General features: G+C 39.2%; 1 protein-coding gene across 2 annotated transcripts in view; it reads left to right on the plus strand.

The window, feature by feature from the left end:
* Ptp99A (Protein tyrosine phosphatase 99A) overlaps positions 1 to 22,645 on the plus strand; it is a 138,407-nt gene that overhangs the window by 6,047 nt on the left and 109,715 nt on the right. The window lies entirely within an intron of this gene.

Raw genomic sequence — 22,645 nt, forward strand, 5'->3', positions numbered from 1 at the left:
TCTATCAGCTGTTGTTTGTGGCTCTAATTAACGCGGGCAGTTTGCAGCTAATGGAATTTTTAATGCCGGGAAAGGAGGTCCTTACCAACCCACCCTTTTCTTTTCTTGGCCCCTGAACTTTCTTGGTATCTTCCCGTATTATTGGTTTCGGGTCAACGGAGCCCCATTGACACGGCAAATCGAGGGGTCGGGGCGCTCATGCTCCTTTCGTATTAATTATAATTACAGAAGGTCGCCTTTTTATGCCGGCAGTCGACGTCGTTTACATTAATGAGGGACGTCAATGTCAAAAATAAACAAAAGCCTCGCACTCTGGCTTTGTATTGGAAATGTCAGCGACATTGTTGTCTTTTCCTTGGCTACACACTTTTATTGGATGTGTGTGTGTGGTGTGGTGTGCCTGCATTGTTGATGTAATGAAAATAATTACATTTCTTGTACGTGGTTTGTAATACCCGGCTGAACAGGAAAAGTCACCAGATTTCGGGGACACATTCCGAACTAATTAACTGGCAAATAAATAAGTAAACATGGCAACAGTTTTGTGCACATGGTGATAATTTACATTTAATTATGGCAGCATAACTAGTTTTTCGAAAACTACCGAAACGGGAAAAAAGGGTTGCTCTGCAACTTCCACTGGGGTCTCTAGTCTCTAATTGCAGGCAGGTTTTTGACTGTCTGTTTTTCCGGCTTTGCTCTCCAGTGTGCCATTAGATTCGGTCATGGAAAAGTGGCAATAGTGGCAACAACAGAAATAACTAGTGAAAGCGGACACAATTCGCTGCAGCTGGGAAACCAAAACTTTTGTTGACACACATTTTTTCACGGCCCCAAAAAGTGTGCTTCGGAAAATGTGCACGCAAATGAGCGCAGTTCGCTCGTCATCAAGAGCTGCAATAAAAAACGGTTGGAAAAACAGGCACTAGCATAAAAAGCCACCGCATAAACTAGAGATGACGGTTGGGTTTTATATTTTTGGAATATATTCTTAGCTGGAATTATCCTGGATTTATAAAAAGATTACACTTCTTACCAAAACAAGCTCTTTTGAAAGGTTTTTCCAAATTGTGGGGATAATATATTTTGCAGTTGTAAAGTTTTCATATACAATTTTCGTTTAGTGTTACACATTTTAGGTTTCCAGATAAAATGTTATTTTTACTAATTGATTCAATTTGTAAGAGCTATTTATGTATATGGAAATGGAAAGTACACCAACGGTTTTTGTAAAGAAAAATCTTTTTCCTAACAAGTTTCTAACATTTTTGTTCCTTTTATTCCACTTCTTGTTAGGTATAATATTATTTTAATTAATAAATCAAGCGATTCTGCATTTATATTAATTATATATTTAAAAATACTTTAAAAGATTTAAAATTTTAATTTGGGCATCACTGACTCATCCAAAAAAACACTCCCGATTACAGATGCGAATGTGTGAGTGTGTGCATTGGCATTAGGTTGCAGTTGGCGGTGCTTTTTGTCAGGCATTTTAATGTCTGCCTTCAGCCGCAGCCGCAACAGAACAGCAATAAAACTGCAGGACACATGCACACACACAGGCACACAACAGCCGCACAGCCACACACAATCACACATTCATATATAGATATATCCGACCATGAAAGCGAAAAGTTTACGCGCTTGTTTGCTATAATTTCGATTGTTTTCACTGCAGCAGCAGCAGCAGTAGCAGCAAAGGCAACAGCAACAACAATTGCAGCAACCTGCCACGCCCCCTTGGCCAACAAACCACCCACACACACACAGATTCCAACGCCTTTCAGCTTCCCAGGACAATTGTGCACCATTCTGCAGCAATTTTCGTTTTATTGATGTGCATTGCCGCCATTGCAGCGAAGTTTGATGCTGCAACTGCCACTGCCACTGCAACTGCAACTGCAACACACTGAAAATAAGCTGCATAAGTAGCACACACTTTTACTTTACTTTTGTTTGCGTTATGTACTTTCGGTTAAGTGCGAGAAATTTATGAAAAACTTTTGAAAATGTTTTCGCAATTAAAGTCCCGGCGACACAAACAAAGCGGGCTTCGAACAAAACGGAGTGTACTTGGTCTACTTTCCACTGCCATCTACCATCTACCATCCACCATCTAACGCTTTTCCATAGAACTGCTGGCCCAAGTGGGCGTGTAACTGCAGCTGGATGCGGCTAATTGTTGGCATAAACGATGCCACCCAGATTGTTTTTGAGATGCACGGGAAACAAAGGCGGCTTCCTGCCGAATGCCATCCTGTGCAGGGGAAAAATCACCCAAATTGCCCATCATCCGGGAAGTTTTTATCTCGAAACAGACAGTTCTTGAAGTGTTTTAATCCTCGAAGTTTAGAACATTTAAAAAGAATCAAGGGACTTCATAATATACATTTTGGCATATAAATCCATTGGTTTTCGCTTGGTATATTGAAAATAGCTTCTTTTTGAGGCTCTCTAAATATAGAAAATATTTAAGTCTTAACTAACCTAATACATGAGTTAATTTTTAGGAATAAATTTAATTAAAAAAGTCTAGTGACTTTAAAAATACATTTTGGTACATAAATCGATTGATTTTGGATTGGTATTTTAAAGTCTTAAGTTACCTAATAACAGAGTTCAGTTTTGGTGAATAGTAATGGAGTTTTATATGTAAATATATATATATATTTTTTTTTTGCTGATTTTTATGATCTTTATATATTATAGATCTTCAAGACAACAATTATATATATTTTATGTATATTTCCTAACTTTCGTAATTTTCCAATTAAATGTAATGCCAAAGGCACTCCCTTCTTAACGATGGTTTTTTGCTTAATATAGAAAAAAAGCGGAATTTGTTCGTAGCCAAGGGATCCACTACCCCATCCATTAAACATATCTAAAAAGCTGTCGCCTCGATACAACATAAAGTTAATGGGTAACCAATAAAAACAATGGTGGCAGCAGCCCCCATGAATAAGTCACACAACTGTTCCGCCATCTCGAGCATACGAACAGCCTGAATCGGCAATTTTTGCCATCAGGACATATTTATTGGGTCTGCAGCAGCGACACGTGTGCTTGAGTTTTACCTGTTTTATTTTTTTTTGCCCTGGGGACCAGACACATTGTCTTTTGGCCATTTAGGAATAGTCAAGCATTAAGCGCAAATTGGTGAATTGAATGCTTGAGCGGCGGCAGCCTTTGTTTGCAGCTATTAGACCGGCTAGAATGTCCTTTTTCGACGGCCGGATCCTTTTCACACATCTGCAATTACATCGGCAAAGTGTATTAGGCGCACGTCGCAAATCGTTTCGCCTTTGTTTTTAAATTATTCATATTATGGCTAAGAGCAAACAGCGATTTAGGACTCCCCCGATTCGAGGCACGCACTTTATATTCAGCTCATTACTGGAGACGCCGAACCATTGGCGACATTGTGGGGCAAATATGCCGAGATTTTATTTAGTGGGGGCCTCGTCCTTGGCGGCTAGCCTGTCTGGAGTAATTTCTTTATTAGATTCATTCGGGCCCTCTAGGAAATTCTCACTTGCCCGGGGCAAAAGCAAAAGCATAAGCAAAGGGACGAGCAACAGAGGCTAAAAACAATTTTCTAAATTAGTTTTTGCTATCCTAGCTCGCTGGCCAACGAAGCTGCAAAATAGCAGAGGATATTATTTAAGAATTACACAGAGTAGCCGGGGGATAAAAGTTAGTTTTGCCCATCCTTTAATAACTTTTAAAGCTTAAATTCCAGCTTCTGTCTGCACACATTTTACAGTCGAACATAAATCAACAAAACCCACCAACCGATGGCTTACGGTTATGAAATATTCAATAAAAAATAAATAAAAAACTCCATACATGGTATTGGAATTTTCTCTTTTTCTTTGGTAAGATTGGTGGGCGCGGCTTTATGACAACAAATTTTAATCATTATAAAATATACAGGAGCCTGGAAATTCTGTGCTTGCCCAAAAAACACGTTCAATCAAAAAATGCATCGAATTTTCACCTGCTTCCATTATGCAATACAAACAACCGCCAATGTCTGAATATATAGTTATACTCCCTCGCAATATTTTATACACATTTTAATTAGTGTATAATTAAGTAAGGAAAAATGATCACGAAGCGTGTAATTTCGAAAATGGATTTACGAATAAATAAGGTAACCGCAGTGGAGACCTGATTTAAAATGCTGTCTTTTAAGGGGTTAAGTTTCAAAATGATTTAAATTTGAACACAGTATTTAAGGTTGAAATAAAAGATAGTCAAATATCTGTTCTATATTTTCGTTAGTACATGTCTTTCATGATAAAAGTTTTAAGTAATTAAATTACAGTTTATTTGACCATTTTATCGGCACTTCGCCTTTGACAACCTTGGTTTTTATTTACTACTCCTCAACTGGTAGCTCTCTATAAGTGTGCTAAAATAACTTGCAGTTTGCTTTGCACATCGGCAGGCAAACAGAAATGGCAAATCCATTCGCATTGACAAACTAAAAGTGCAAACAAGGACTGCTTTGACATTTGTTTGGTTTGCCACAGCAACGAGTACATGGTAAATAATGCGGGATATTTGACTTTTCCAAAAAAAAAAGATAGAGGGGAATTGTGGAAACCGAAAATAGAAAATAGTTCCCCGGACACGGACATGCCATGCATGTCATCAAAATATGCCAGAATCGGGGGCCTTTTCATAATTTATGCGGACAGGGCGCCCACAAAATAATACAATGCCTTTGCATTTTGGTGGGGCAGACAATATGGATGGCAATTTGATGCTGCTTTGTTGCACGGCCGCCTGGCCATTGGCATTTTCAATTAATGGAAAAATGTCAGCGGGGCTCTTTCGAGGCCCACAGCGCCAAATAATGGACAAAATTGCAGCGTAGCCCATGGAAAACGACACATGCATATCAATTAGCAGGTTTCCGAGCTACCAGCCAGGTTCTACGAATCAAATTTGATTATTTGCCACGATTCATTGCAGGGGAAAATCAGAATCTGAATCAGAATCTGAATCAGAAGAGAACCAATCAAGCGATCATCGTACTTGAAATTCGATATTACGTATACGCCGAGTGGACTCGATTTCTGCTTGTTTGCGTCGCCATTTACTGAATCTACGGCTGGCCGGTCAACTATGCCAGCAAATTCAATTAAAAATCAAAACGGCAAAGTCAGAATATGCAGCTGAATATGCATATATATATATAAATGTTTGAATGATTTGTAGCTAAAAAATAAAACAGAAATCTGAATGCGAAAAATATTGGCAAATAATAATGCAGTAAAAACCGATGAAAACTATTTCAGCAATGTGAAAATTAAAAAAATTTCCTTTGCGAAAAATAAACCAAATCATTGTCGGCAAGTGTGTGAAACTCCTTTGTTTTATTCGTTAGTTTCGCAGGCGAAAATTGCAAATAATATTTTACGCTTTTTACACAAATTTTCTACCACGCTGGCTTTTGCCGATGTTGTTGCAGTTGCCTCTATTTTGTAGGATTTTCTGTCCTCGGCAGTGTCGTCACGATGGCCAGCTTTGCATATCGAAATAATTTAGTTACAAGTTTAATTAAATTTTAGAAGCAGTGGCCAAAACACTATGCTATTGCTGGTGAGGGATATTTTTTGGGAGTAAAAGAATATAGTTATTAACAGCAGAAGGCATTTAAAATATATACGTACTGCATGCACAGTTTAAATATGACAGATTTCATCCGTCTAAGCCAGTTAAAAAAAATATTCTATTACGGTGCTGTACAAACGGAAATTAAATTTTCATTACAATTGTCCTGGGCAAAGAGACAATTAAGCCATTGGGAAATTATGAAATTTATGCAGGTCGTAAATCTTTAACAAAGTTTTGGGACATTTGCCGCTCGAAAAAGCAAATATAATTCCCCCAATGTGGGTCATTAAGCAATTTAATTGCATTTAATGTTTATTTAGGCAACATTTCCAATCGAACGGCAATGAGTTGGGTAAACAACAATAATTGATTAGACAATCAAAATTACATCTGTAAATATTGATGATTAAAAATGCAGTCGACTGGGAATGGCAATGGAAAAATAAAAGAAAACTACTCTGCTAGTTATATTTAATTTAGAGCTGGCTTTATTTCAGGTCGACTTAAAGAGCAAAAGGCAAAGCCAGCAACGGGAGTCCTTTGTTATTCCTTGGCCATCGTGCGCCCATTATAATCCCAGCTAAGCTGCAGCGATTATTGTCTAAAAAATTCATGTATTTCATTATTAGCCAGGTTGCCAACGGCCCAGCATTTCCGGCCATCTCATCCTGCCCACCTGCGGCTGTTCATTTGCTGTCATAATTTAATTTTTGCCACCAGTCCGAAGGACTCTGGGCCAAAACTCACCGACAGAAGCCGAGAAAGGAGGGTGCCAGGGGCGGGGAAGGGCGCACATCCTGTGATGTTGCTGGGCTCGTCCTTTGGCTAGGGCTCCTCCTGCAGCATTGTCTGCAGAAAGTCAACATAATCCACAGAGTCCCGTCCCAGGCTACGAAAATCCCAATGTGGTCGCCGCTGTGGCTCATTAATCCATGCAGCCGAATAGCAGCCCTCCACATGGCTTGTTTTGGTTATGGTTTTTGCCCTACTACTACTCACTCCTACAACTTAAGTGCATTGAAAAAAATTAAATTAAATTAAAAGTTGATTTTTTAACTAATTCAAAAGCCTAAAATTTATAATAATAATTAAATAAATGCATCTGTTCATCCTTAACAAAATATTCATATTAATAAATGTACCAACATTTATAAATACCATGTTTAGGACCATAATACTACGGTTAGAACCATATACCATTTATATTTATCCTTTTAAAAATTTTAGTTTATGAATAGAATTTATGCATTTGTTTAAAAGTCTCACTTCCCTAACACAATATTTAAGGAAATTTTAAATATTTCTACGTTTATAACCGGAAACCCAAGCTTAAACTCACAAAACCTATTTTAATAACTCACCCAAAAATCTTTAACAATTCTCCCAAATTCACCACTATTTTCCCCGAGTGTTTTTCACTCCACCATCTGCGTTGCCCATAAATCAGCTGCCGCCGGGCAGTTCATCATCATCATCATTATCGTGGTGGCCGTCAAATGAGCGATTCCCCATCTGGACTCCAAAATTAGTTGCGTTGCGCGCATGAATGTCACCATTTCTGTCGCTCAATTTGCTACACAAATTATAAACACCAAATGGAAATTGTAATTAAAAATGTGACAGAATCACGGACCCCGGTCGTATCCTGTCCAAGTATCCTTGCAATCGCCGCGGGGTCGCAAAAAAAAACACAACAAAAAAAAAAAGAAAAGGGGCGGGCAACTTAAACTTTGCCGAAATTGAAATGCCGCTGGCTTATTTAAGCATTTATTTCGGCGTCGGACGTCAAGGCGGAAAGTCAATAATGAATAAACTTCCTCCAAGCAGGCGGGCTCAGCTTTAAGAGTCAACGACTAACTGTAATGAAATTCGCATAAAAATCATTTGGCCACTGCCGGAAAAAAAACAGTTGACCGACTTCAAGCTGCAAAACAGGACAATGGCAAAAAAAATATACAAAAAAAGGAAGAAGTTTTTGGTTTACTTAAATTTGCCTACAGAACAGAAAACATTTTGATTTACTAATTTAAAATTAAATTCGTGTCGTAAAATAACTACTTAAAATAATTTTGAAGGCAAATATATTTTTATAATAAATCCTCAGCATTCAAATGAACTTATGGTCAAGTATTCTATTTAATAAAGATTATAAAAATGCATAAAAAATAATTTTTACTCTTGCAATAAACTAGAGTTCCTTCTTTTAAGTTCAAAAAATCGGGACATTTTTTCTCAGTGGCATCATAAATCCCGAGAAAATTGCAGCAAATACCAGTCGCTTTCCTTCAGTTTTGGCCACTGTGCAGGCCGACTTTGGTGGCACCCGAATTGCCGTTGCAGCTGGTTGGCAACTGGCCCAGACTTTGCGATTTTTCAGACGGCCAACGGCTGAAGCCTGGCCAAGAGCAAAAGCAAGGACAGTTCGTGATGTCGCGCCTATCACAACCAATTTACTAACGAAGCAGATAAATCCAATTTCTGGCCGACAGCAGCTTAGCTTTCTAGATGCAGAGCCTTGAAAAGCAACAGAAAAAGCAAATAACAAATAAAAAAGCACTTCCTTTGGCTGGGGACAATTTCCGCTTCCGGTTGACCGGCATTGCAGAATATTAAGGGGGGTGTTGTTTGGCTTATTAGGCTCATCACCCAGTTTATTAGGCTCTTAAAGCGTTTAGCACAAGTCGATGGTTTTTCTTTTGCATTCTTTTGATGAAGCGGTGGCGTTGGCGGTTTCCTTTGAGCCGCCTTTGTGTGTCGCAAAAAAACTTGAGATCGACTTTAAATTAATTAAATGAAAGTAATTACAAAGTGCGAGAAAAGCCAAGGCAAAGGAAGCACTCTGTCAGATTGGAGTGCGGTTGCCGAGATGAATCAAACTCGACTTGAAAACACCTTTGGCAGGAAACTGCAGCCGACAAAGAGCAGAGCGAAGTTGCATTTTTTCATCAGCCACAGCCGCAGGGGGCTGGAAAATGCCAGCAGAGAATGGGATGGGGATCCAAGGAATCCGTTCTATTTGCAGTTCATTGCTGGGAATTTTAATCAATTGCAGCCGGCAGCTAGAAAAGCCAGGGCCAAAAGAGACAGCTCCTTGACCGAGGATCTCTTTCTCAGTCTAGCTCCTCCTACGGCTCCTCTAAAGACATTTTAATTTCTGCTACAGTCATTCATTATTGTTTGCCTTTGGATGGCCAGTGAGTTATTATGCAAGTTGCAAAACAATTTGATACCGAGTAAAAACAAAACGGGGAGCTGCAGCAGGAGGAGCAACACATGGCCTGGACATGGCACATTTATTTTTGGGCCGAGAATGGAAAGTTTTAAATTAAATTTCATCTAGCTCTGTGCGTGCGAAGGCCAAGATGCACCAGCTGCAGTCTGACCCAAATACCGGGCCAACTTCCCTTTTTGCCCTCGGTCCTCGTTTCTCGGCCCTTTTTCAAGCCGCACTCGATGGATAGATAGATGTAGAGTTTTTGAAAGCTTGCCAAGTGCATGGTTTCCATTCCGCCGCTTTTAAACCTATAAGAGCTCAAGGGGTATTACAAGATTCCCAAGTTGCCTTACTATTTAAAATACAGTATTTTGTATGGTTGAAAACTTATATTAGAAATTTGAGACATTTTTTTTAAGATGACATATGTACGTAATATTTATTTTCAAAGGTATAAAACATCACAATTTTTACTATTGAAAAAATTATATAAAAAATCAGTAAAATGAATAAGAAATTAAGTAAATGTATCATACTTAATTTCTGATATAACTCTTATTTATCTGAAACTTTGACTCACTTCGAAAACAACCCAAGTTCAATGCCCGGTGTTTTTTATATTTCCCATCAGCTTGAAAACGAAAACGAACAGAAATCGAAATCGCCGCTGGGCACTGGCTTCCATCATAATACAATTTTTATAATTTAATCAAGCTGAGAGCTGCATGGCATCATCGCCGGATGCGCAAATAAAAATAAGTGCGACAATAAAACAAAAGCCAAACAGAAGCGATGCCGTGAGTGGAGATTAACAATGGAGGCGTCGCAGTTTTTACGACCGCCGAGAATGAGGATGCGAATGCCATGGCATCATGGCATCATGGCATCATGGCATCCATGGCACGCATTTGTCATACACTTTTCGGGGCAATAAAAGGATCCCGACGAAGGGTTCCCCGGCGGCGGAGAATTTTGCTTTTGTTTGCCGCTTTTACGGCCGTCGCCTGTCAAAGGGAATCCCTCAGATACAGGATACAAATGTAGATACTACGCGCTGTCAGGCGTTTTTAAAGCGCTCTTTTGAGCCTTGGCGGGCCATAAATCTATTAATTTTCATTACGCAATTACCGGCGAACTGTCAGAAGGTCAGCGTGTGTGTGCTAATTACACGACAGCTCCCTCGATCAATCAAGTCCCGGCCATACATATATGTATAACTGGGCCAGCGTATCCTGGTGATTAATTGCCCATGGATATGTGTACAAATTTATCATATAAATATTAAAGTAGAACTCACGATTTTTCATTGTATCCGAGGGATACACGTGGGCTCACACACACACTCGCACACACAAAACCAATTCGACAGTTAGTCGGCTTAAGTCCCCACTTTACATATATGTATTTGTTTGTATCAAACATTTGATATACATGAATATTTTAAAAGCATTTCGAAAATTGCTAACAAAACAGAAGCACAACACGAGCGGAAATAAATGCAATACATTTGAATAAACAGGCTTACACATACTTAAACAAATGCACATGTTACAAAACGGATGGGTGGTTATCCCTGTGTGAGTGTATCTGTGTGTGTATGTGTGTGGGCCTTGTCAACCACTTGTTATTTCCAGGATGAGAAGGATGTTCGTTGCTGTGCGTACAATTTATATCCGATTTTAATATTGAATTTCTGCTAAGTCAAAGCCAAATGAACTTTGTTGTTCGGCTGAGAGGAACTGGCAAAAGGGATTTGGCCAAAATAGGTTGCCAGGCAACTGCAACAAGGATTATCTGCCAGTGTAAGCTCGCAGCTAATGCACTTGAAGAAAATATTATAGAATTGATGCATTGCCACAGGAAAATGGGATTTTAATAAAATTTGAAAGTAAGTTTCTGGACCAGAAATGTAGTTTTTCAATGTCAGGATTGTTCAAAATTTAGAAGTTAATAAGAAATGTTTAACATAAAGGCCTAAACATATTTTTAAATATTTTTAAAATATTTTATCGGATTATCTTTAACTTTTAAAATGTCTCTATCCTTAAAATATAGATCATACATTTCCCGCAGTGTGGCCTTTCCTGTCCTTTTCATCGCAGGGAAATCGCAATCGGATATGATTTATAAAACATTTATTCACATGCACGACAAAGGACTAACAAGCTCAATCATTGTGCCTATTTACCAGCGATATATCTAAATCGGGCCGATAATGTTCACATGGCCCTTCGCCAGTTGCGTTGCCAACGAAATTTGACTAATTAAAGCGGCAATATGAATGGGCGAATCGGAGTAGTGTGCCTTTCAAAGGAGCGACTTGCTCACGTAATTGCCGGGGAAATCTAATCAGACTTTCTGATGTTCTTGCCATGTGTGTGGGTTTTTCCTTTTTCCAGGGGAAAACTTCTCGCATGTTGTTTGGGGTCCCACGCATGGCCCACAAATGGAAATGCATAAATCAAATTGTTAGAGATTGGTAACCAAGCAGAGATAAACGCGTATTATTATGCCGTCAGATGGTTCATAAGGGCCTGGGAACTCGGGGGGAATATTTTCTGGCCTTAGCCGCTGATTCATGTTTCTTATCATACATCAATCAATCGGCAGGGCGAGGATATTGTGCCATTATTAATAGTCTCAGCCTACAGATGGGATGTATTTAAGCAGCCCGAGCTGCCTGGCTTTTCCTCCTGCTGCTCAAAACTTGCGAAACAATTTATCGAGCGGAACACAAACACACAAATAAGTGGGCAAAATACACGTACTATAGGCACAAGTGCATGTGCACTAGGGTGCTCGAAGAAATATCATTTTTGGGCTTAAAAATATATTTAAAATTCCATTGATTGTAAAAATAAGTCATTAATTTTTTAAATCTACTGCACATGTAAAATATAAATCCTTTTAAAACGTATCTATGGACCTTTTTTTAAACTCAATTTATAAATCAAAACCTATATTAAGAAGTAGATTTAAGGATTTCAAGAAACATGCATGGTCTATTTATAAAACCATTAAAAGATGAAGTAATATGAGATTTTCTTAAATCCAAATATAACTCATCATAGAGTTTAATGACTTCTTAAAACACCCATGGTCACCCTATTAACACCCAACTGCATCTCTTAAAATTTCCACAAACATCAGAGACCCACCCTAATGTACACAGATGCAAATTGATGTCGACAGGCAGCCCAAAAGGCGTTGTGTTGGCACAACTGGAAAAACTTTTCCCGGGCATCAGAATGCCGAGTGCCAGGCCCAGATTCTCCAGGATCAGCAGAGAGATACAGAGAGGTGGAGGGGAAGGGGAGGTAAACGGAAAAGCGGAAAATGGGGAAACGGGTTGGAAACCTCACAGACAGACCAGCTAGCCAACTATCCGACCAGCCAACCAGTCAACCAGCCGACCAAGACCAAGTATTGTCCTCGTGGCCCGGCCACTTGGCGCATTCCAGACAAGTGAAAACTTGATAAACTGGGTCAGGCCAAAAGGGGTGGAGCGGCCCCCTGCTTATGCATGAAAATCAATCTAAATGCAGGCCACAAAGCTCTGCCGGCTTGGATTCCAATTAATGCATTAAGAGCTTACCGGAATAGGCTGAGAAATGAAGTGCTTTGGCTGGACGTTAAATTGCCGATTAGGTGTGGCTTGAGAATTTGAGACGCGGATGGCGGTGAATTTGACTTATATCGGTCAACCGATATCGCAGCCACAGTCATTCGATATCAGCCACAAAAGCCATTCAAGCATTTGGGATTTGGAACAAAAGGGGTTAATTGTTTAGGCAGGTGTCTTGAATTGAAGGAGATATCGCTGGAAAAGCAACTAGGAAATTATAAAAATATTAAGGAATATATATATATACCTTATTACGAACTTATTAATTAAAGATAACCAAGCTTGAAAGAAACTGAAAATGTTTAAATATCTGTCTTGGTTTATAAAATGAATATTTTTTACCTGCAGAATATGCATTTGTTGTTATTTTAATGAAGATGAAGGTGGTTTCATAGTTGACAAATATTTACTCACCCCAGTTTATTCCCAGTGCATCCTTGCTGGGGGTCATGCAAATGAGCCTGTGGCGAAATGCAGACCGAAATATAATACAGTTGGCACATTGACCGCAATGCGCTCCCTCACTTCAACCAACCCCCTAGTGATTTTGCCCATTTCCGGGTGGGCGTTTTGGCCAAGTCAAAGGCAGCTGGTGGCCCGCAGTAAACGTTGACCGCATGATTTGTATCTCAAATGGGCCACAAATGGCCACAGCCCATATACACACACACACATATATGGAGTGGCTAGTGCAAACATTTATTGCTAATTGCCGAAAGGACATTTGCATAAACTTAACAAAACCCAAAGTTTTCCATGTAGGCAAACAAACAAACGACAACTTGACCACACACACACACAAATGCACTGGCCAACAGGCTTCTTCGAGAAGGTGGGCGGTGGTGGCTCGCCGTGGGCGTGGCACGTGCAATTTGCCAGCCAATCGAGCCGACCACCAACACCCAAAACCCACCCAAAAACCCCACCCATCCACAACTATAAACATGATTCAATTTGCAAACTGCACAAACTTTAGCTGGGTCCCTCAATTACCAGTTTATAATTGATTTCCCCCAGTACGAACGCTTTTAAACCGTTTTAAATGGCCAAAATACTTTCGTTTACCGTTTTCGATCATTCGAAAGCCATTTGCCGTCAAATAAATGTTAGAGAATGTGAAGCATTTGGCCGAATTGGCGAGTTTAGTGAGTTGGAAATAGCCTTTTGGTCCCCTCTCGCCCCCTGAGCATTGCGTAATTATAGCCGAGTGCAGCGGCACTTGTGCATTTTATTGGCTTTAATTGCCGGCGTCACACGCGGCGTATGAGTAATGGCAATTTAGAGGCGCCTCGCACGAACGTTTCCCATACGCACTCAAACTATTTGTTATGCAATGAAGAACGCCCGGCCTAAATAGGTGCTGAAGAGGGGTTGAATGATGGTACAGGAAGAAAAAATACCTATGGAAATTAACTAGGTTTTATTTAGAAAGGTAAGAAAAACGGAAAAAAAGAGTATTTTTTTCCAGCATTTTGGCTGTCGTAATGAAAATAATGGTCCGAATGCGGAATGTCATACCTCGTTGGGCTCGTTTTTCAATTCTCCATCCATTGGCATTAAAATCTAAAAATGTTTGGTTTTGACCACTTTTTGCAAAAATTAGTGATGTAAAAAAAATGCGAAAATGGGTCAAAAAATAAATGTTCCTTAAAGTGATCGGAATTAATAGTATAAGTTGTAAGGTGCTCAAAACAGTAATTCTTTTAGCTGTACTCCTTGTTTTAACGAAACTACGATTAAAAAAGCCCTGAAAAATTAGTGTTTTTGACTAAAATCTGAATCCTGATTTTGGGCCATAAAAAAGTCAGTGTTTTGGCTGGCATAATGCCGAAAATGGTCTCAATATGGAGTGCCATACCTCGTTTAACTCGTAATTTAAATTCCAATCCATTGGCATTAAAACCTGAAAATTTTTAATTTTTTGAAAATTTTTCCAAAAATACATGATGTACAAAAAAATGCGAAAATAGGTGAAAAAATAAATGTTCCTTAAATTGATGGGAATTAATAGTATAGGTGGTAATCTGCTCAAAACAGTCTGTCTTTTGGTTGTATGCCTTAATTTGGCTAAGTTACGTTTAAAAAACCACAACAAAAAGAAAGTTTTTGGACTAAAATCTGAGTCATGAATTCCACTTTAAGGAAACATTTAAATTTAGATATACTATAAAAATTGTTATTGTTTAATCGTTATATTTTGTTTCAGATTATTTACCAAAACCTTTTTGATGACTTTACCCGAACAATATTTTTCTCAGTGACATTTTTGGTTAAAGGAGAACCTCCCTCCTATTTCCTGTCCATTTGTCCTTTTATCGCACACGCACATAAATTGACCAAATTAATGCGAGAACTGAACACGCGCCGAGAATGGAATGGTACACAGGGAACGGAATGGATCGGAAGAGCCAAAGGTTGGCTCTGGCATGTGTTTTAATGAAGAGCTCGTCTCAGGACCCCTTACTCAGTCCGTTCCCTTTGACTTTCACTTTCGCCTAACGATGACATCAATGGAGGCTTTCTCCTGACAAAAGATTTGGCTAAGTGCCCTTATCAAAGTGACAACAGGCGCAACATCGTTTTGCCTTTCCATCTTTCTTTTATTAAGCCCCAAAGTGAGGATACAGTGGGTGCTGGTTATGGATGACTAGAATTGATTCCGATTTGCTGCCTTTAGAAAAATAGTAAACCTTTTCTATATTCAGAACTGATTATATGGCATATGAATATATATCTGAAGAACTAGTTATCATCTTTTTGAATTTTTTTTTAAAAATTCACTATACAGCACATTTAAATAGCATATATCTCAAGAATTAGGTATTTTATTTTTGAAACAAAATTCTCAAAAAATCTAGTTTTCTCAATAATACCCACTGTCTTGCCTAACCTCATTTCCCCTTGCCTTATTCCTGTCTTTTCTCATCTCTCGACAGCCTGAAACCATGCAATTTCAATTCCCATTGGATTGTATCTTGCATTTCAGCACGCACTGTGCATCCTGAGTTATTGATAAAACTTTCTGGGCTTTTGTTGGCCCACCCACAGCAATTATCAGGCCAGCAACAATTTGTTTATGTGGCAATAGGCCAACCGAAAAGCGAAGAACAAAAAAGTATTAGCATAAAATGCAGTACAAACACAGACACGAAATACGTAAAGGACCTTTAGAATTTTTCAGATAGTCGGTGAGGAAACGAGCAATGTCTGCCCGAGTTTGCTCCACATAAAGAACAGGAAATTGTATTTTTATGGAGATGGAAAGATAAAGAGGGAAAGCGAGTCGGAGGGAAATGAAAATCTGTTTATGAAGTCATTGTGCCGCCAATGGGGATATCAAAACCACTGAAAAGCAATGCTGCTGCTGCTGCAGTTGCAACGCGAATTGGCAGCGGGGACCGAAAGATTTCCCGGCCTGTTTTAGCTGCTTTTATTTCCGAAATTCCTAGCACAGCTTTCTCCGGCTTCTATTTGCCATTTAAATGGAAAATTTCGAGTGGCATTTGCAAACAAAACGTGGCCGAAAACGCGGCGAAAAGTGGGTGAAAATAAGCCACGACGTCTGGCCGCCGGAAAACTCGGGAAAATTACATCGGGGCAAAAAGGGGAGATGAGGGTATGAATTCACGGATCTGTGTGCCCTCTGCAATTTTTGCAATTACAAGCCGGCAATTTTCATTGTTATGGCCGTAATGAAAATGGCTGCAACCATTTTTGGCTTAGCCCGGGCATTTTATATTAATTAATATTAAACATAAGCAGCAAAGTGTGGGGGCGGTGAAATGAAATTTGCATTTTGACGCTGCAATTTGATTGATGAAAAATGTAATTAGTTGGCTGACAAAGTGTGGGAATGTTGGGTGTGTGGGCCAGTGGGAGAGTGGAAAAGCAAACGCATAATTGCGAAAATTCCTTGCATAGCTGAGTTCTGAGTTCCAAGTTCTCAGCTGCTTTTCGTGAGTTCCAAAAATTAATGACAAGTCCACCAGCTGGCTGAGTGAACTGTCAGCATTTGTCTTGGCCACAAGTTGCCGCAATTCATTTGCAGCAACGGAAGTTTCGAGGCACTGACCGCAGGAACTTTAGCAGGACTCCCAGACTCCCGGGCACTTAAAGTGCGGAATTTTCCCCAGCTCCTCATATTGACACTGAGTCCGGTCTCCTGGTTCCGGGTTCCGGGGGCACTCAACTAAAAGGCGAGGCAAATAAAACTCCAGCTTTTTTGTGGTCATTTCATTATCGAGTTGCAGCTGCAATCAAACCGAATGCAACAAAATAGTTTAACACCCCGGCGCCTGAGTGAATTGCCACGGAAAAATGGCTAAAATGGGTACAATGCCACTCGGCTTGGCTTTGTCCTGTTTAATGCTGTTAGCAGGGAGCTGCAGCATTTGTTTACTTCAATGTCATTCAGGCTGACAGCCCAGAAGGATGGTGCACTGGGAGAAAAATATTATAAGGATATGCTATAAGAAAAAATCTATAAAAATTTTAAGTATTGAACCAATGCATTTAAGTCTGCTCAATGATATTTAAAGAAGCTTAGAAGTTTCCTTGAACATAAAAAAAAATTTAATATTAAATATTATATGTACCTTGTTCAGTTTTTAAATCCCCTTTTTAGAATTAAGGTAAACTGTATTTCTATATATATATATATATACACTCGAAACTAGGAATCAACGCACCGTAAAATCCACTAGGACGACAATAAATTAAATATAGTTGAACTAGGGCTATCCACTAAAGTATAACCATTAACTAGCATAATACCAATATAGTCAGGTTAGAAATTTATAAAGGTTTAGTGATTTTTCAAAATTCACTGTGAACTTTTAGAAATATCTTATATTTGCCTAGTTTTCTTACCGTGTAGTGGCCAATCAGTTGACTTGGCTTCTTCTCTGCCAGAGAATAAACAAGCCAAAATCACAAAAAACGACAGCGCGACGACAGACGCAAACATTTTTGGACTGCAAACTTTTTCACTTTTCGCCTCGCCTCGTTTTGTATTTCGCGATGGTTTTCTATTTTTTATCGCCCCGCCGCATTTCATTTTGATAAATGGCGTTCCGCCCCCCTACGGCCTTGTCGAGTGGGCGTGTCAGCCAAATGCCAGCCCATTAAGCCAACTTGGCTGCATGGCTTGTTCAGCTTGGGCTTTCGGTTTTCGGCTGACCCAAATGTTTTTGGGTTCGAACTCGAACCACTCCGGTCACTGCAATTTAATTACTGTTTATGCATAATGATCGTTAGTTTTGCCTAATTAAGCAGCACTCGCCCGGTAACGATAACATTTTGCGAAACAACGAAACTATTTTTGGGGGCCTTGCCCCACCTGTACTGGCTGTCAGTTGTCGCCGGGGCAACACCTCAAATTGAAATGGAATGAAATGGAATTGCATTGGGTGGGACAATAAATTATGCAAATCAAGCAATTACCTGGGTGGCTTCCCATTTCGTAAATTTTTCCGAGAGCGGGAAGTTCGCCCTGGGTTCTCCATTAGTCGGACTTTGTCACCTGTCAGGCGGCTCGGACATGCAGTGCAAAAACATTTACCAATTTGCATAAAATTTGTATGCTCATTTGCTAAATTCACAAATTAATTGCCGTCACACTTGCACACACATTGCGCATACGACGCGTGGCCGGGCAGTAAATTTACCACTGCCTAATGAGGCAGTGACCAGGCCAACCGCACATGGCGATGGTTATTGAAAGTTGGAGAGCAGAGCGATGCAGTCGGTGGCCAAACTTAACTGCCGCCACTCGAGCATATAGTGTCGATCGAATACCAGAGATTGAATTCTGCACCAGGAAAAACGAATACCTAACATTTCCAAAATCCTGGAAGTGCAAGTGTATTTCAGGTAGAAAATTCAGCAGTGCTACAATCTATGCTTCTTTCATAAGATATAAAACTAATTATATATCTGAATAACTAAATTACTGTTGAGGCTCTTATTATTTTGTTAGTAAACCAATTAGGTAAATTATATAGTGCATACTGTAATACAACACACAAGTTGCTAAGATGTACCATCTCTGCAGGACAAACTAGGGCTCAAACCTAATCTCTTGCTAAGCTGATGCTTAAATATAAGGTAAATACCACCAATTAATTGGAGCAGCAGTGATTTTAAGCTGGCTGTCACCTGCTGTGGGCGTCCCATTGAAGAACCGCCTCGAAATGTAATTTCCTGAATTGCAGTTTTGAATACACAATTCGCCCGATTCAATGGGGCTGTTCCGCGGCAGACGACGTGCTTATTGGAGTGACTGCGGAGTGACTGTGGAGGACCTTCCCCGGACCTTCCACACACTCCCAGTTCGGAAAAGGACTCTGAATGCTCGAGTGGACAGGTAATGGAAGCTGTCAGAAACTGCGACATCACCGCTGTCAGTGGCTTGTGTTTTTTCCTTATACTTTTCGCTTTTTTTTTGTGATATTCCCTGGCAAACAAAGAGCGGAAAAAGGAAAATATGAAAATGCGTGGAAGAAAAGAAGAACTTATTTGCCCAGCCGTATGCAAATTTATTCACTTGGACGCAAATAATACAATTTCAATGGCATTAATGAAAACAATTTTCATAAATGAATGGAACCAACAAAAAGCGAAAGACATTCAACGAGCCGCATCAAATTTGTCTGCATGCAAAAGTAGCTTAATATTTAAATGGCAGACGCTTCTTTCTCGAGTTTCCCGCTCAAATTTTATTCATATTCGCAACTGTACTTGACGTGCAGATATAAAAAATAAATGATTAATGTATCAAAATAATTATTCGAATCGAATAAACATATATTTTCACATGCTGATATCTTATGGTATTGAAAACACCATGAAAATGGGTATTATTTTTATTAAAATATTGAAAATGCAATATCAAATGATACTTATTAATATGCCCTAGATTATAATTTTGTAATTGCATTTCATAATAAGATAATATCATGTTGAGATATAATTATCTATCTGAATTTTCCCAGATATTAAAATCAAGCGGTTCTCATAATATTAATGCAACCGTTCACCAAAAATGTTTAATTTTACGTTATATATATCGGATTATATATTTTTCTCATTTAAAAGTTTTGTTAAATTAGCATAATAAGCTCAATGAAATTATTTCACACCTGCTTAACTCAATTCAATAATAATAATATATGTACCATTTATAACTGATTTATTAGAAATAATTTGATTTCCTAGCAATCAAAAATATGCAATTTGGAGGATATTTACTATTTTATAAATTTTAAAAATATATTTGATAAAGGAAAAAACAATTAATTAGGATTTTATTTTTTCATGTGTTTTTGCAAAAACTTTTCGTTTGTGGAGTGGCCAGAGTTGGACACTTCAAATTTTTCAGTTTTCCACGCGGCGGCAAAGTTTGCAGACGAATATCGAACGGCGGGCGGATTAGAAGTGGGTGGGGAACTGCAGCTCATTGGGGGCGTTTATGGGCGCTTTGGCGTAATTTCTATTATTTTCCATGGCCGGCCGTGGCGCACTCAAAAAGCAAACAATTAAATGTCCAGACTGCGCCCGTGGGCATGCTGTGAACAGAGCAAATTGAGGTCAGAACGGGTAAAGCCAGTTGGCAGTGGGCAGCGGGAAAACCAACGGCGGGGAGAGGAAAACCCAAACAACAGTTAAAAGAAAATTGGCTACCACAAAATGAAGTCGACTGGGAGCTGGAGACCTCAAGGCTGAAGCTGTAGCTGTAGCTGATGCTGTAGCTGTAGCTGCTGCTGAGTAGGAAAAGCTGGAAAAGCGGAAAACTGGGACCTGGCCATGGCCACACGCCAAACACTTGTATTTTGGGGTCATAAAAGCAGGGGAAAATTGTGCTAATTAACCCTAAAAGAAAGCTTTTCCCAGGCGGGCGTGTGTGTTCTGCTCTGTATTTTCTGACTGGGGCTCTTCGCTCTTCTCCACCGAGTGCATTTAAAATTATTTTGCACATTATTGCCGCTCATTGTTTTTATAACCCAATTATTATACAACAAACTGTGGTGGCTGTGCTTAGAGGCCTTGTCGGTTGGCAAATGCGAAAATAGCTTTTATTATTATGCCGGCGCTGTCAAGTGGCCATAACACGCATACGACACGTTGCCCCGGCACGAAAAACAGCCCAAATATGAGTAATTAGCCGTAAAAATACAAACAATATAATATTTAGCATGTGATTACAGGTTGCTATCGTTATGATAGCCATGCGGCTACAACAATGAATCACAAACAATTTGCCGACTAACAACTTTTAATGTGTGTTGGCAGCAGGAAAATAAAACCACACATATACAACCACACGGGTCCTTATGAAAATAAACAAAAGGTCCTATGCAAAACCCAAAGCAAACGAAAATCCGGAAAAGAAACCGTACACCCGAGCAAAACACCTAAACAAACAGCACGTGGTCCCTGGCTGCCCCTATAATATTGTTTTTCGGCAGGGAAAACAGAACCAAAAACTCAGGTCTTTAATAATTTCGCTTGATAGTTGCAGGGTCGGTCCAAAAAAAGGAGAAAAAGCAAATATATAAAAGTGCTTATGAAGGGAATTACTATCAAAAGGCTATTAGGCAGCCATATGCGAGCAACTAAATTTAAATTTAAGCGGTTGCCAGGCACCGCCGACAAAACAAGCGGAAGGCGGTAACACTTGAGTGCACTTGAAAAAATTATATACTTTTAATTATACAGACCTTATAACAGAATATTTTATCAATAATTAAATTCATTTTCATTATAAACAATGGCTGATGTATATTTAAAAGGAAAGATATGAAGTGGTTCTACGAACTTAAATATTTATAAATAATTTTAAACCATTTCAAGAATATATATATACATTTAAATAAATGCCTATAAATTAAAATTTAAAATACTGTTTATGATATGTATTTTTCTCCGTGATTTTTACACCAGGTAGATACATAGGTAAGACATACGTGGGCACTCACAGCGGATGTGCGTGTTTGGCTGGCTTGACTGGTTTGACTGGCTGCCACCTCGCCCACCAACTTTCCAACTTCCTAATGCCGCAAAGTCATTTGGCGGCTTATGTTGCGCCTTTCGCAACCGACCCACAAACAAACAGTATTGAGTTAAGGTGAAAAATATGCAAAAGGCAAACAGCAGTGCCGAAAACAAAACCAAAAAACGGAAACGGAAGTGGGGGTAAAACGAAAAAAAAACCCAAACAAATAGGCGGGAAATCGCACGCACAACAACGCAACTTGCCAGTGATCATTTATAATGCGTTTGCGTTGGAACAACACGGCGTATGGGTAACACGATTTTCCCCTAGAAGCCCATAAGTTGTACTTGGTGTTGGCCGCATTTGTATTTTGTATTTGGTGTTTGTTGTCACTGCTGCGTGCGTGGTTGCCATTAGCAGAGGTTCGTTTAACGCCTGGCCAGGTATCCTTATTCCCGCCCCCCCCTCGATGTCCTGCTGCCAGGTGAACGCCCGATTCCCTGAAATTCTCGGAACTAAAGAAGGAGACTGTCTGATTTTCATCAAACATTTTTCCAGCTAAATTCAATTAAATGAATACAATGTCTAATACAGGCAATTTATGTTATTTTCAGCTATTAAGATAAAAGTCTAAAACATTTTTGGAAATTTGATTTATGCTAATTTTATTTGACTGTTCAATACATTTATAGGCAATGATAAAGACGTTTTCAAATGTAAATGCTCTTTTTATTTATTTAATTACAAACTTACTCAGTGACATTTACTAAACATGATTGTGACTTAAATATTTCGATGTAATTTTCTCTGATTATTTTTCAAACCAATTTAATAAATGGAAAAATGGTTAAAATTTTAAAGATATTCAGTCTAATTTTCATTGCAAGAAATATCAAATTAAAGATAATTTGATTAATTTCTAGGCAGGGCCTTCTCTTCTCTGCCTCTCAACTTACTGGCTCCTTATTTATTTTTCTCTTGACTTTCCTCGCCTGCAGAGCTCATAAATAGACCCTCTCGCATTTCACCCATCTGAAGCACCAACGCTTTCGCGCTTTTTCTCGTCACTTCGCCCTCGACGCTTCGAGATGATGATAAATTAATTGGTTTTTTTATTTATGACTCCAATGGATGTGGGGGTATTGACACTCGACATCCCTGGCTTCTGAGTATTTTGCCAAAT

This window comes from Drosophila suzukii, chromosome 3, assembly GCF_043229965.1.
Source record: "Drosophila suzukii chromosome 3, CBGP_Dsuzu_IsoJpt1.0, whole genome shotgun sequence".
Taxonomy (NCBI): domain Eukaryota; kingdom Metazoa; phylum Arthropoda; class Insecta; order Diptera; family Drosophilidae; genus Drosophila; species Drosophila suzukii.